General features: G+C 36.4%; 1 protein-coding gene across 6 annotated transcripts in view; it reads left to right on the plus strand.

Moving 5' to 3' along the window:
- Nucleotides 1-13,475, plus strand: part of RFX3 (regulatory factor X3) — a 297,259-nt gene that overhangs the window by 119,282 nt on the left and 164,502 nt on the right. The window lies entirely within an intron of this gene.

Here is a 13,475-nt window from a genome sequence, read left to right on the forward strand (position 1 = left end):
GTGTGTTTCTATTAACTACATATAACATTTATCACAAATCACACTGCATTAGTCACAAAATCTTTTGAAATTTTTGGTGGGAAATATTAATTAGTTTTAAATTGGTTTTAATTTTTCCACAGCAATTTCACCACAGACATTTTGCAACAGAAATATTTATCAGTACAGCCCAGCTGAGTGCCAAATTTGTCACTGATATTTTATATACGGAATTCTCTGCAGTCGCTTAAAAGTGAAGCTATATATTTATTTAGTTGTAGTGGTTAACAAGTGTGTGAATTAAGAGAAGTATAGAATGCATTTAATGGGTGAAAAATGTGTTAAAAGAAATAAACCTTCCCTGTTCTCATTTATAAACTCCATGACATTCAAGACATGCACAGCCCTTTAATTTAAAATAAATGCTCATTCTCAAAAGTCATTGGCCCAGGGCTTCCCTGGTGGCGCAGTGGTTGAGAGCCCGCCTGCCGATACAGGGGACACGGGTTCGTGCCCTGGTCCGGGAGGATCCCACATGCCGCGGAGCAGCTGGACCCGTGAGCCGTGGCCGCTGAGCCTGCACGTCCGGAGCCTGTACTCAGCAACGGGAGAGGCCACAGCAGTGAGAGGCCCGCGTACCGCAAAAAAAAAAAAAAAAAAAAAAAGTCTTTGGCCCAGAAAATGGTGAAATTCCAGAATATAGTTATGGGTAGGCTGTAGTGTGCTGGCTTGTAGCAAAATTTCAGATAAATTTAAACTTTGAACTCATCAATGTAAGTGTCAAAGAAATCTTCAAAGGCCCTGTAAAACTTTTATTCAATACAAATTATGTCCACAGGATAAATGGTTAAAAGAAACAAATTTTGAATGAATTGGGCAATTTGTCAAATTGGCCATTAGGCAAAATGATTCTTAGTAAGTTGATTTTTGGAAAAGTAAACTTAGTGTTATCATACCCCCATCACCATCTCTACCAGGGGTGGGGGACAGTGGAACTGTAATGGAAGAGTACTACTGCCTTTAGAATTAGAGTGTTTTTTCCTCAGCCATGCCCTATAGCCAAAGTTGGAACTATTTGGAAGGTCTTCTGCCTCTGTGTGTATATGCATGTGTGTAATGTACTTACTATGTGTCCAGCATAACTTTTGATGCTAAATATCCATATTGTGTGTGTGTGTGTGTGTGTGTGTGTGTGTGAGAGAGAGAGAGCACGCACGCGCGTGCGCCATGGCCACCACAACACAGGCTTTCTGAGACATTGAAGAAGTACAATAAAATGTCTGGGTGAGAACTGAGAAATTTTTATTTTTCTCTGCTCTTATGATGACTGTAGCAAAATATGTCCCATATGAATATTTGACTGAAGTAACAAAACAACTAATCAATGTATATGATGAATCACTTGGCATATGCCAAGGAAAGGTGGTCCTGTGCTCATGCAGGAATAGAGATGTTAGCTGGACTAGAGGACTATTCTAGAACATTGGTATGGGGCTTAGTATTTCTGAACACTGCCTTTGGCCTGTAACCATCCTTAAAACTGTTTGCTTTGCATTTACTCCCCTTGTTTGCAGTGCCATTAGGTAGTAGCGTTAAATATATTTTTCTTGGACTTGCTGAAGGTCATTTGTGAATGTAAAGATCAGGGAACAACAACTCCTGGCACTCATGCCAAAGACCTTTTGGTTTCACCAAAAGTCAGTTTTTTTGTGAATTAACTAGTTGAGACAGTCCCTTCTTTTGGCATCTAAGAAGCTGCAGCCAGTCATTCTTACTAATTTAGAAGTGGAATTGATGGTGGGCACCTGAGAGCTCAACTCTTAAGATTTTAGAAAAAAAGATATTGTACTTTTTTTTTTTTTTTTTTTTTTTTTTTGCGGTACGCAGGCCTCTCACTGTTTGTTGTGGCCTCTCCTGCTGCAGAGCACAGGCTCCGGATGCACAGGCTCAGCGGCCATGGCTCATGGGCCTAGCCGCTCCGCGGCATGTGGGATCTTCCCAGACCCGGGCACAAACCCGTGTCCCCTGCATCGGCAGGCGGACTCTCAACCACTGTGCCACCAGGGAAGCCCTGTACTTTTTTTGAACATTTTCTGAGCCCTGATTCAAATTCCAACAAGCCTATTTGTGTTAATGCCTCAGCAGAAGTGATATAGAACCCACGACTCAGCATTTTTATTAGTGTTTGCCGAGATCTACAAAATAGAATAGACAGCCATCTTGTCAGGTACTCAGCATTGCTGGAAATGAAATTAATATTTTTTGGAAGATAACATATGGATCATTAGTAACTGGGTTAAAAAATTATAGCATGTCCAATTTCTATATTGTAGAAGATTAAAAATATGGAAAAGACTGCTATTTAGACCGGACTACATAGTAGTTGGTCTGTAGAACATTTAAATTATCATATTATAAGCCTAATACAGCATATTGCTAGGTTAAAAAAAGAAAGGAAAAAAAAAAACAGTTTTTGCTACCGGAACCTAATAGATGGTATGGTATATTCAAGTCCTCACTCTGCCCATTTCTAGCTATGTGACCTTGGGACTCATAGAGTTATTTAAGCTTTGGGCCTAAGTTTTATCATCCATAAAAGTGGGATAATAATAGTACCTACTTCACAGGATTTCTGGTTAGATTAAATAAAGCATGTAAAATCCTTACATAAATGCGTTGACTAATTTTAACTAGAGGATTCTTGAAATACCCTTTTTTTGTGAAAAGTTTCAATGACTGTTAAGAGAACTTAGAAGAATGTCAGTTGAATGTTGCCAAGCTCAAATAAATTTCAAGTTGTTAATTAATGATGAAGTTAGAACAATTACTATTAGGCTAATTACTTATTCTTAGCATTTCAGCTATGAAAATTAAAGATCTCTGAGTGCTTCTGTCTCATAAAAACAAAGGAAGCATACCAGGCTACTTTTTCTAAGATGACATGATTAGAGCATTGGATCTGAATCCACAATTCAGTGAATCAGGTGTACTTATTAAAATAGTAATTGATGTGTCAGGAGGTTCAGAGCAATAGCTGAAGACTTAATTTGCTCATTTGAGTTTATTTAATCCTTATCTTATTTCTTTATAAAAAAATTATACACAAAATCTGTTAAGGCTTACAAATATTAGAATATGGGGGTTGTTATAAAATTTTGCCATAATGGGAATTGAAAGTGAAGTCACATTAGAAAATTAAGAGAAAACATTCTTAATGAATAAATTGATTGGAACTGGCTCTAGTAGAAAACTCTATTTTTACACAATTTTTAAGTGTTAATGGCATCTGATAGAGCATACTTTAATAGTAATATTTCAGCAGGGTCTTAAACTCATCCTCTTTGTAGATTCATCTGTTCATTCAACAAATTGAAGATCCTCTGTGTGTTAGGCACTGTTGCATATTTGTAGGTGAAAAAGATAAGCATAGTCCATGTGCTCAGGGTGTTTATAATCTGGTTGGAGAGACAGTTACACTACAATATGATAATTGCTGCTGGCTGAGTAAAAATAAGATGCTGTAGGAACACTCAGACAAACACCAGACTCAGATTTATTTAGAAGCAGGGGGGGCAGGGAGAGGGAAGAGTGGTGGTGGTTTGGGAGACTATCTGGGGGAAGTGGAGTTTATCCTGAGATCTGAAAGATGGAGAGGAGAAGAGGTGGGAAGGAAAAATTGTTTGAGTCAGCGGGAACTTCTTGTTTCTCATCCATTAAAGTGGGATTGGGGAACTTCCCCTTCTAGGATTGGGGAACTGAGAGTGGCTCCATATGGCTGGATTGTATATAGTACTCTTTGGAAAATAGTAGGCAGGAGCTATATTCTAAAGAGCCTTAAAAGCCCTGTTGAGGGCTTTGCAGTTTATCCTGAGGACACTGGGAACCTGTTGTAGGGAGTGGCCTCAACTCTGTGGAGCCAGAGAGATGAAGATATGTGAATAGATTTTTAGAGAGATTAGGAAGCAGAAGCATTGGCCTCAGTGATTGATTAGATTTGGGAATTGAGAGGAGAAAGTTTGGTGATAAAAGAAATGATAGGACAGTTACTTTTAATGTACTTTAAGGGATAAAGGAAGAGTTCTTCCCTCTCTTTTAGCCCCCTTGGAAGACCATCAAAGGTTAGGAGGGGGAGGGAGTGTGGAAATAAAACTTATTATGTGAAATTTCACACTTACATAAAACATTACATAATGATAATAGCTTTTAATAATAAAGAACATATAGGTGATTTAAAGCATATTAATAATCCTAGCTAAGGGGTATTAACCATAGATTTATGAGATAGCCTAAGATAACCCACTTTAGAAGGAACTATTGTTTTTGGAGCCAAGAAAACGCTTTAGAGTGAGTTGGAAGGACAGCCATGTTCAGAGTGCATCACCAATTCCATAAAAGAAGCTCCGAAGGAAGTGTTTTTGGTTCAGTGTAATTGACTTATTTCAAGTTTTACTGATTTTTAGAGAGAAATAAATTTTCTGTTTAGTTTGAGAATGCACAGAGTTCGCTAGAATCTTCAATCTGTTTTAATTTTCATCTTTTAGCCAAACTTATTTTCCAAGTGTGTACATATGCATTTTATAATGAAAATCAGTGTAAAAATTTCACTTGATTAATAGCATTATGTTTAGAGCAATTATTTCCAGAATTTATGTATGTGTGAATATATAGATTTTTTTTTCAAGTCCACCCAGTCCCATGTTCACTACATTTGCAAAAAAATGGAAGTAATGAGAATTCAGTTCTTTAAGATACTGTACATTTAAAGTGGGGTATATGATTTCCATTATTAGCAATGTTATTATACAGTATTATTTTCCCCTTTTAGATGTGTTGATCTCTTTGAGCCTGTCATTGGAATAGTTAGGAACTGCAAAAGGCTCTATTCTTTACTCTTATAAAAAGAAAAAGAAATAAGATAGAAAAAAACAGAAAAATTTTTTACGTGGGGAAGAGAATCCAAGAAGAAAGTTGTTATTGGAGCCTTTTTTGGTGTGAAGAAAATTAAGAATTCCTGTTTTACTTCACTCCCTGTAAAATCCAAAGAAAATCCTGCTTGGAAACAATATTACCTGCTTGTTTTCTTTTGTGGCTCTTTGAGTAATGCTGCCTTTTAAGCCAATCTTTGCCCTCTCTTTGCCACAAAGAGTATGGATACTTCCATGTGTGTGGCTAAGACCCCACTAGTAAGTGTAGAGGAAAAAAGATAAAACTTGTGTGTAAAGTTTAGGGTATGTAGAAAGAATAAACAATGTTACTAGGGCTCGTTTATAAAGGGGGTACCTGTTTCCTTGGTGGGACTAAACACTTAAATTCACCACCTATATCCTCTTCCAGTTTGAGATCTATGGAAGAGGTGCCACTGCTCTTATGAGTTTGAATACAAGGGAGCAGAATTGAAATTCATGTCTTTATTCTAGATTGGACAATAGGTTCTGGCGAGTGTCATAAGGAAAGGATCATATTTGACATTTGGGAATGTGTATTACTGTAGATTTCCTTCTTTCAGCAGAAAATGACACAGATCGTGGAACTAGCAATGAATGGTTCTGTAGATATAATCTCCAGATAAATTTTTTAAATAGACTATTCCATTAGAAACATTGGAAATGTTGTGTTTTAGAGCGCTTTGAGAGTTTTGAGCCACTCAGTGGGAAGGGAGACAGAGCTCTTACCCAGCTACTGAACAGATCAAATACTATACAGGTATTTTGGGGATTAAAAAGGCTGTTTTACAGAATCTAAGACTGACTTTTGGGGATGGCTCCAGGGTGAGATGGGTCTCTGGAGCTCATGTTGCTTTTGACCAGCAAGCCCAAGGTTAGCTTGAGGCCACCCAAAGTTATGATCATTGGTTTGGGAAGGCCCATATTTCAGGAGTCCTTAGGAGTTACACTGATGTTACTGTATACCCTTAAGAATTTTACCAAATCATGCAATTTTATATCTGTGAATAAAATTACACTGTAGGCTGCATATTATTTGGCAACCTGCTTTTTATGCTTACAATATTATGAACATCTTTCCATGCTGACTTTTATAGATCTGTGTAGTATTCTGCTATAGGGATATAGAATTTATTAGGGATAATTATAGGGATATAGTTTATTAGTTCCCCAATTACAGACATTTCAGTTGCTTATTATTGGCTGTCATAAGTAATACTTGAGTGAACATCTTTATGTTTGTGTATAATATGATGTATAGATACTAACCTAAATGGACCCTCATTTGACTGTTTTTTTTAAGACAAATTTAAATTCTTGAAAGTAAATGAATCTCATTATTTCCTCTTCCTTCCATAAAATATTCTGTGAACACAAGGTTAGTGCAGATCTCTCTTTTTTTTTTTTTTTTTTTTTTTTTGCGGTACACGGGCCTCTCACTGTTGTGGCCTCTCCCGTAGCGGAGCACAGGCTCCGGACGCGCAGGCCCAGTGGCCATGGCTCACGGGCCCAGCCGCCTCATGGCATGTGGGATCCTCCCGGACCGGGGCACGAACCCGTGTCCCCTGCATCAGCAGGCGGACTCTCAACCACTGCGCCACCAGGGAAGCCCAGTGCAGATCTCTTTTAACCCATGATATGCTTTTCTATATCATAAGCATTATAGCTTTGATGGCATCATAATGATCACATACTAGGTACAGTACGTATTTGCCATTCACGTGATATTTGTGTCTGTTTGTTCAAATTTAGAATTCTTTCTTAGTGCCCAAAGTCTCTATAGACTACTTTATTTCTTTTAAAGTTGATTTCACTAAAATAGCCTCACTGCTGTTGCTGTTTGTGTAGCCGACTAGGATCCAGTGTCAGGGTGCCGTTATTGGAGTGAGACAGACCTGGGCTTGAATCCTGGCTTTATCTCTTAATAGTTCTGTGATACTGGGCAAGTTACTTAATCTCTAAACCTTATTTTTCTCTGCTATAAAATGGGAATATCTACTTCGTGGTTGAAATTAGGGTTAAATGTATGCAAAGATGTAAAGCATCTATCACATAGTAAATGCTCAGTATATGGTAGCTATTCTTATTACTATAATGAAATGATTGATTTATGATAAAATGCTCTTTGTTCATCATTTTTCAGTTCTAAGTGCTATTATCATTAAATACTCCATCTCATAGGTTCTAGTCCCTGTCAGGATTGGATTGACGAATAGTAAGAAACATTTATAGGTTTGCCTCATAGATTTTGGTAAGAATCTTTCTGTATGTTACATCATTTTGTTCTCAGACTCTTCTTCCAGTAAGCAAAATGTAGGATACTCAGAAATTTTTGTTTGTTGGTTTTCTTTTTCTTTTCTTTTAGCTTTTATGTGAGCACTCCCAGTTTTTAGCTTATGTCATCTAGGTGAGACCAATTTGCCTATTAATTCATGAATGTGAGTGAGAGAAAATGCCAGGATGGCATCAGCAATAGACTGGACAAGCACCTGGTGGTCTTTTCCCCAGAATTACTTCTGTGCCTGATAACAGCTTCTCTTGATAACTAGAAACAATTAACACATAATAAAATTCTTACATCATTTCAGCAGTGTGGCTTTAGTAATATGTTAATAGATTGTTTTATTTTTTAATTAATTCATTAAGATAAAAACTGTTAAAGTAATTTGATTTGTCTTCACCAAAGAAACAGTTTTTCATTATCTATTCTGAGTCAAAGGAAGAATTAGTTAAGAAAAACCCTTTGTTTGAAAAGTGAAAAAAGTTACCCAGGCAACCTGTATATGTTACTAGTGTGCTGATTAATCATCACCAACATTAATCTCTGTCATCAGTTATCACAGGAAGATGACTGCCGAACAGTCTACACTATTATCATTCCATCATTTTTCTACAGATCAATTTAGTATAAAAGATTAATTGTACATAGTCAGGAGGATTACAACATCAGACCTAAACAAAGAAGCAGAGCTTTTATAATATAGAAAATCATGAATTTTCCTTTTACATCTCTTCAGTTACCTGATATATTGATTTGATAAAGCCCTGTGTTTTACAATGAATAAACTTTTCACAGAGGTATATTTTAAGTAAAAAAGGCTGACTATAGTTTATAGCTTAACCAGTTTCTTTCATTTGTACTCGGTGAAGTGGAAAAAAAGCAAAGTCATAGTTTTACATTTGTAGGTAAGTTAATCAGCTCAATATATTTTTGTCAGTTTCAAAAAACTTATCACATTATTTTTAACCATATATATATAAATTCTAATATGCCCCATTATTTTACATTATATTGTTGACTTTGAAAGTTGCTTAATATTCTTAATTTTTTCCTAAAGAATTAGAATAATTTAATATTTTCATCATCTACTCCAGAATAGTCAGAAATGTATACATTTCATCCTGATTTTATGTTCAGGAAAGTACGTATCAGCTGTTTTTTTCCAAAAACCATGACTTATTTTAGTTGTCTAATTTTAATAAATAGAGGTTTCAATTGCTGTGAGTATTATATATGCTAGTATTTATTTTCTAACATTTAGTCCAGAATGCTGATGCTTAATCGGAGTATTAGTAATAAAATCTTATGCTGTAAAACTTCTATTATGATTTGGGATCTTTCTCTGTGAAAGCACACTGATGTTAAACTCCTTGTTGTATATTTTTAAAGTAGTAATTTTAGATTATGACAGTTTTTTTCTGTAAATAGTGTTCCTCTGCTCTTACGTTGAACCAGGTTTCTAAGTAAATAATTTATTCTTTAATGTCAAATTTTAGGTGTGATTTATTTTCCCTATACAAATAAGTGACTATCATAATAATACTGGTTAATTTGGTTCAAATAGGAATTGGAATTACCATCTTTTGTTTTTCTGTCCTAAGGAAAAAGGAAGGAAGTTCTCTGTTGTACTTGAAAATTAAATTACAGGTTTTTATTTTCTATACTGGATTAAAACCTGTTACATTCCTCAGTGTAAAAAAACAATATAGTCAGTCAGTGGAGTGGAACCAAACTTTGCAGACTTTGCTTTTTTTTAGAAAGCAAATTATTTCAGGAAGAAAAACCCCAATAAAAATTAGATGATACTACCTATTTTTAAGCGAGCCCAGTTATATAGTTCTGTTTGATAAGTAATTGATTAGGTCAGACTATTTAAGCATTTAATCTGGCATGTACATTGTGTGTGATGAAAGGAATCCAGCTGTGAATTTGAGTGTATTAAATAATCTTCAGGAAGTTTCACAAAGAACATTTGAATGCCTTGAAACTTGCAATAATGCATGTTTGTTCCAAACACATTTGCTTTGCCTAGGTTTTGCCCATCAGGTTGAAGAAACGGTAATCTTTGTGCATTCAGCAGCTGGGTTTTTGCAATATTCTTTTCCTTCTTCTAGGGGTTAATTAGCCTTCTTTCAAAATGTGGCCTATTTAGCTGTAGATTCGCATGATTCAGCCAGAGCTGGCTATACAAAGCAGAACCGTTAACAGGCGGGTGTGTCCAGCTGCTTAATTAGCCAGAATAAAAAGGTCCTTTGTCAAACAAGCATCTGTTGCTCTTGACACACCTGACAGCCACATTAGGCAAGGATGACTAGACTGAAATCGTGCATGTCTCTCCTGCAAGAATATACAACTCATTTACATATAGGCTGCATCATGGACAAACTGCAGGGGTTTCTTTAGCTTATCAAAATGGATTAATATGACTGCATTTGTGGCTGATAAACAAATATCACTTGAAAGGAGGCTGTGAAGGAACTAAACTAACCAAATTACTCCCAAACATAAACAAAGCACCAGAAACCACTGCTAGATGAATGGGAACACCTCACATATACACACAAACCTTTATATTGGATCTAAAACAAAACCTACAAATGAAGCATGCTAAGACACTGCCCTCAGGTGATGATCCCTGCTTTGAAGAAATTTTGGAAAGCTACCAGAATACTCTAAATGTGTCAGTGGGTTTAAATGATCTGTTTAGGAAAATTTGGCAGGAAGGTTACACTCCTCAACATGCTTTAACATTCAAATTGATCTGCTATTAAATCAGGTCTTTGGAATTAATCAGTTAAAATGCCTCTGGAAAAAATACTTACTAGTTGGGTTTTATTATGGCCTCAGTAGAAAGAGAGAGTATACTTGCTAATTTCAATGTCAGAGAGAGAAGAGATGTCTCACTGTTGTTATTCGAAGTGTAGATCAAGTAGGATAGAGTGAGAATCCCAAAGATTGGCTGTTCAGACCAACAATCTCTAGCTTTCCATTTGGAAGCCTTTCATCATGATTTTGCAAAGTAATATACATGGTGGTAACATCATGGGCTTTAGAGTCAGGCAAACCTGGATTTGAATTTAGGCTCTTACTCTTACCATCTGTGTGGCTTTTAGCAAGTTATTTAATCCGTTTGTGCTTCAGTTTCCTCATTCGTTAAGTGGAAATAACAACATTTCCATTATGGGTTTTTTTTTGAGGATTAAATGAAAAGATGTATTTCAAGCACTTAGCATATTGTGTGGCACCTGGAAAAGACTTGTTAAATGAGAGACCTAATTATGGTTATGACTTTTTTTTTGTTATGACTTCTTAGCCAGTCTCTGGCAGGGATGTGATTGAGATCCTCTCAAGGCCTGAGGCCTCGGCAAAGACAGCCTTTTCTTCAAACCCGAGGAAGACAATGAAATCAGAGGAGAAGGAAGTTGTGTCTATTAAGGAAAGATGGAGACCAAACTGAGAGGCTACGTTCTTATCCCAATTGGCATGACCCTGTAATCCAGGGGCCAAGGAGATTGGATGATGAGCAGTAACTTGGAAGTAAACAAGTTGTTCTGGGACAATTATTGGTTGTTCTGGATTAGGCTTTCTGTGCTGGTTTTGATGTGTTATGTACATAGAGCCAGAGGTTGGATGGAAAATTCTCTGTGACTCTCTAAGTTATATAAGCCATCATTTTCTATCCATCTGCTTTTCCCCACTCTGTTCTGTAAAGGTTGCTCCTATTAAATAGTTGGGATCTTTTTCCTTCTTTCTGATTCTAAAAGTTTACCAGTTTGATTTTCTTTACTCCCTTCAGTTCTGTCTATTCAGTGTCTCTGATGAAACTCAAGACTTCCGTCTGGTAGTTTAGTGCATGCACTTTAGTGTTATGTCCAAACCCTCTTTTCCCACTTTCCTACTTCCCACAGTTTGACCTTGGTTAAGTGACTTAACATCTCTGGGCCTCAGTTGACTCAGTCTGTAAAATAAGGAACATCTTAGTTCCAATCATCTAGTTACACATTTCTATTAGTAAAGTAGTCAAAGCTTAGATATTTCTCTTATGCCTCAAATGCCTATAAAGGCCAAGCCAGTGAATATGTATTGCCATATAAATAATTTGCATATAAAACACATAATATAGGCTCACCTTTTCTAGATTTTCAGATTTTTCAAGAGAATCTGGAAATTTGGTTTTTAACACAAAATTTTCTGATTTTTAAAGGTTGACAATTAAGAATTTTAATTTGTAGTTACTCTGTGCCAAAGCCTATCGATGGAGTCTAATATGGTCCATAGGAAGCCAATTTCCAAATCTATGCCTTTCATCTTCAGATAAGCCCTCTCAGGTGATTTATTGAGGAATTGCTTTAAAAGTACATTTAATTTTTTAGACATTCATTATGTATATTCTTATGTGTATTTGGTCTAAAACAGTGGGTGTCATATTATGGATCATATACCAAAAAGGTGTGTAGACTGGTCTTCAGTACAGACCCCTGGACACATAAGAGAGCCTCGATAAAGTTCCCAGCCAACGCTGGGATAAACAGGAGGGTGTTTTAGTTTGAGTGACTTAACTGTAAGAATCTCATCCACCCCTTGACTGAACAGCTTAAACAAGAACCCATAATTGGCAACTCTGTGTTCCTCATTTGTGTACTAAACTGACAAAGGCCTGTCTTGGAGTTGGGAAGAGAAGCTAAGAAAAACTCACCGAAGATGGTATCTGAAATCTGGTTCGGTCCTCATTCCCTGCAGAAAGACATCACCTCACTCTCACTTCTAGCCCTCTGCTGTAGCACAAATGGCATCAATTGTCTATAAGTATAACATGTAATGAATCGAAGGACACTGGCATTTGCTTTCTTTTGGGGGAGGGTATTTTTTTCCCTCTACAATGGAATAAAGAAGAAGAGGCACAGATAGGGTTCCTATTGTGTGTATCCCCTCTCCCAATTTCGAAAACTGTTAGTCCTCCAGTAATCTTAATTAGGCAAGAGTTTTATGTAGTGAACACTGTCATTTTCAAACATTTTCAGGCATATCTGTGGTCTTAATACTAGTACAAAGGGCTCTCTCTGTGTGTGTGTGTGTGTGTGTGTGTTTGGAGATCAGTGCTACATTTTTTATTAATTAGCCACCATCTTGAGAGATTTCACATAAAAATCTTCTTTTGGAAAATTGGAAAAACTGGCAGCTACAGTTTAGCCTTCCCATAAATTAACAATTTCCTTGAGCTAAACATTAGCTGGCCCAAATAAATGGGGTGGTAGCCACCGTCTCCCTCACTTTCCTTCTGTTTTTTAAGCCCCTAGCTACCTTCACTCTTTGTGCCTGAGGTTCCTCATCTGTAAATGTAGATTATAATCATACAGACCACATTGGGTTGTTACATGGAGTGATTTATATATGAATTAACACGTAAAGCATTTAGAAGAGGACATAGCATGTGTTAAATACTCTTATCGATGTTAGCTTTACTGCTGTATCTTTTGTATGCTCTAAGTTTTATTGTGCTGCTTTAGGGGTTTGACTAACAAAGGAATAAGAATAGTCAATCACGTAAAGTGATACCAGTGTCAAGGTCTAGAAAATAAAGAAAGCATAGATTCGAAGTGAAAAGGCCTAGTCCTTTCTCTAGTCCTGTCACCTTGAGCAAGTCTCTTAACCTCTCTGGGCTTTAGTTTTCTCATTTATGAAATAAGTGTAGATTAGATACCTTCAGAGGTCTATTTCTAAAATTGAATGAGATGATAGAAAAGGTTTGGGCAAAAAATTGGAAGAGGTCATGCTGTGAGAAAAGATGTTGAGAGGGGTTAATTTTCTGCTTGAAAGACCTGAATACTCTTTCAGAATTTTCTTAGGGAAAATTAATGTTCACCATACTGTTCACAGATTTAAACCATGATACCGTATTTTTCTTAGGCTACCAATTAAATATTGTTTTTCCCCCCAGGATCCCTGCTCAATAGCAAAGAAATTAACATTTGTTATATTGACTGCATAAGTAACAAAAGGGAATATCAAGGTCTAAGAAACCATACTTGTTAGAGTGCACACTGTAAAATTTAATCCTGTGTTAGTAGGACAGGCACATGAGAACTGAAAAATGTACCATGTTGAACTGTGAATGAGAGAAGGTAAAATTTCATGTCTTTGTTTACAAATCTCACTTATATAATAGTGATCCTTCTTACCTTTCAAAATATTAAACATTATTGCTGTTTGGCTGTCTTTGTGTAGAGTATAATTAAACTTTAATTTTAGTACCATATCATTCTCACAGCCAA

Source organism: Mesoplodon densirostris, chromosome 6 (assembly GCF_025265405.1).
Source record: "Mesoplodon densirostris isolate mMesDen1 chromosome 6, mMesDen1 primary haplotype, whole genome shotgun sequence".
Lineage (NCBI taxonomy): Eukaryota > Metazoa > Chordata > Mammalia > Artiodactyla > Ziphiidae > Mesoplodon > Mesoplodon densirostris.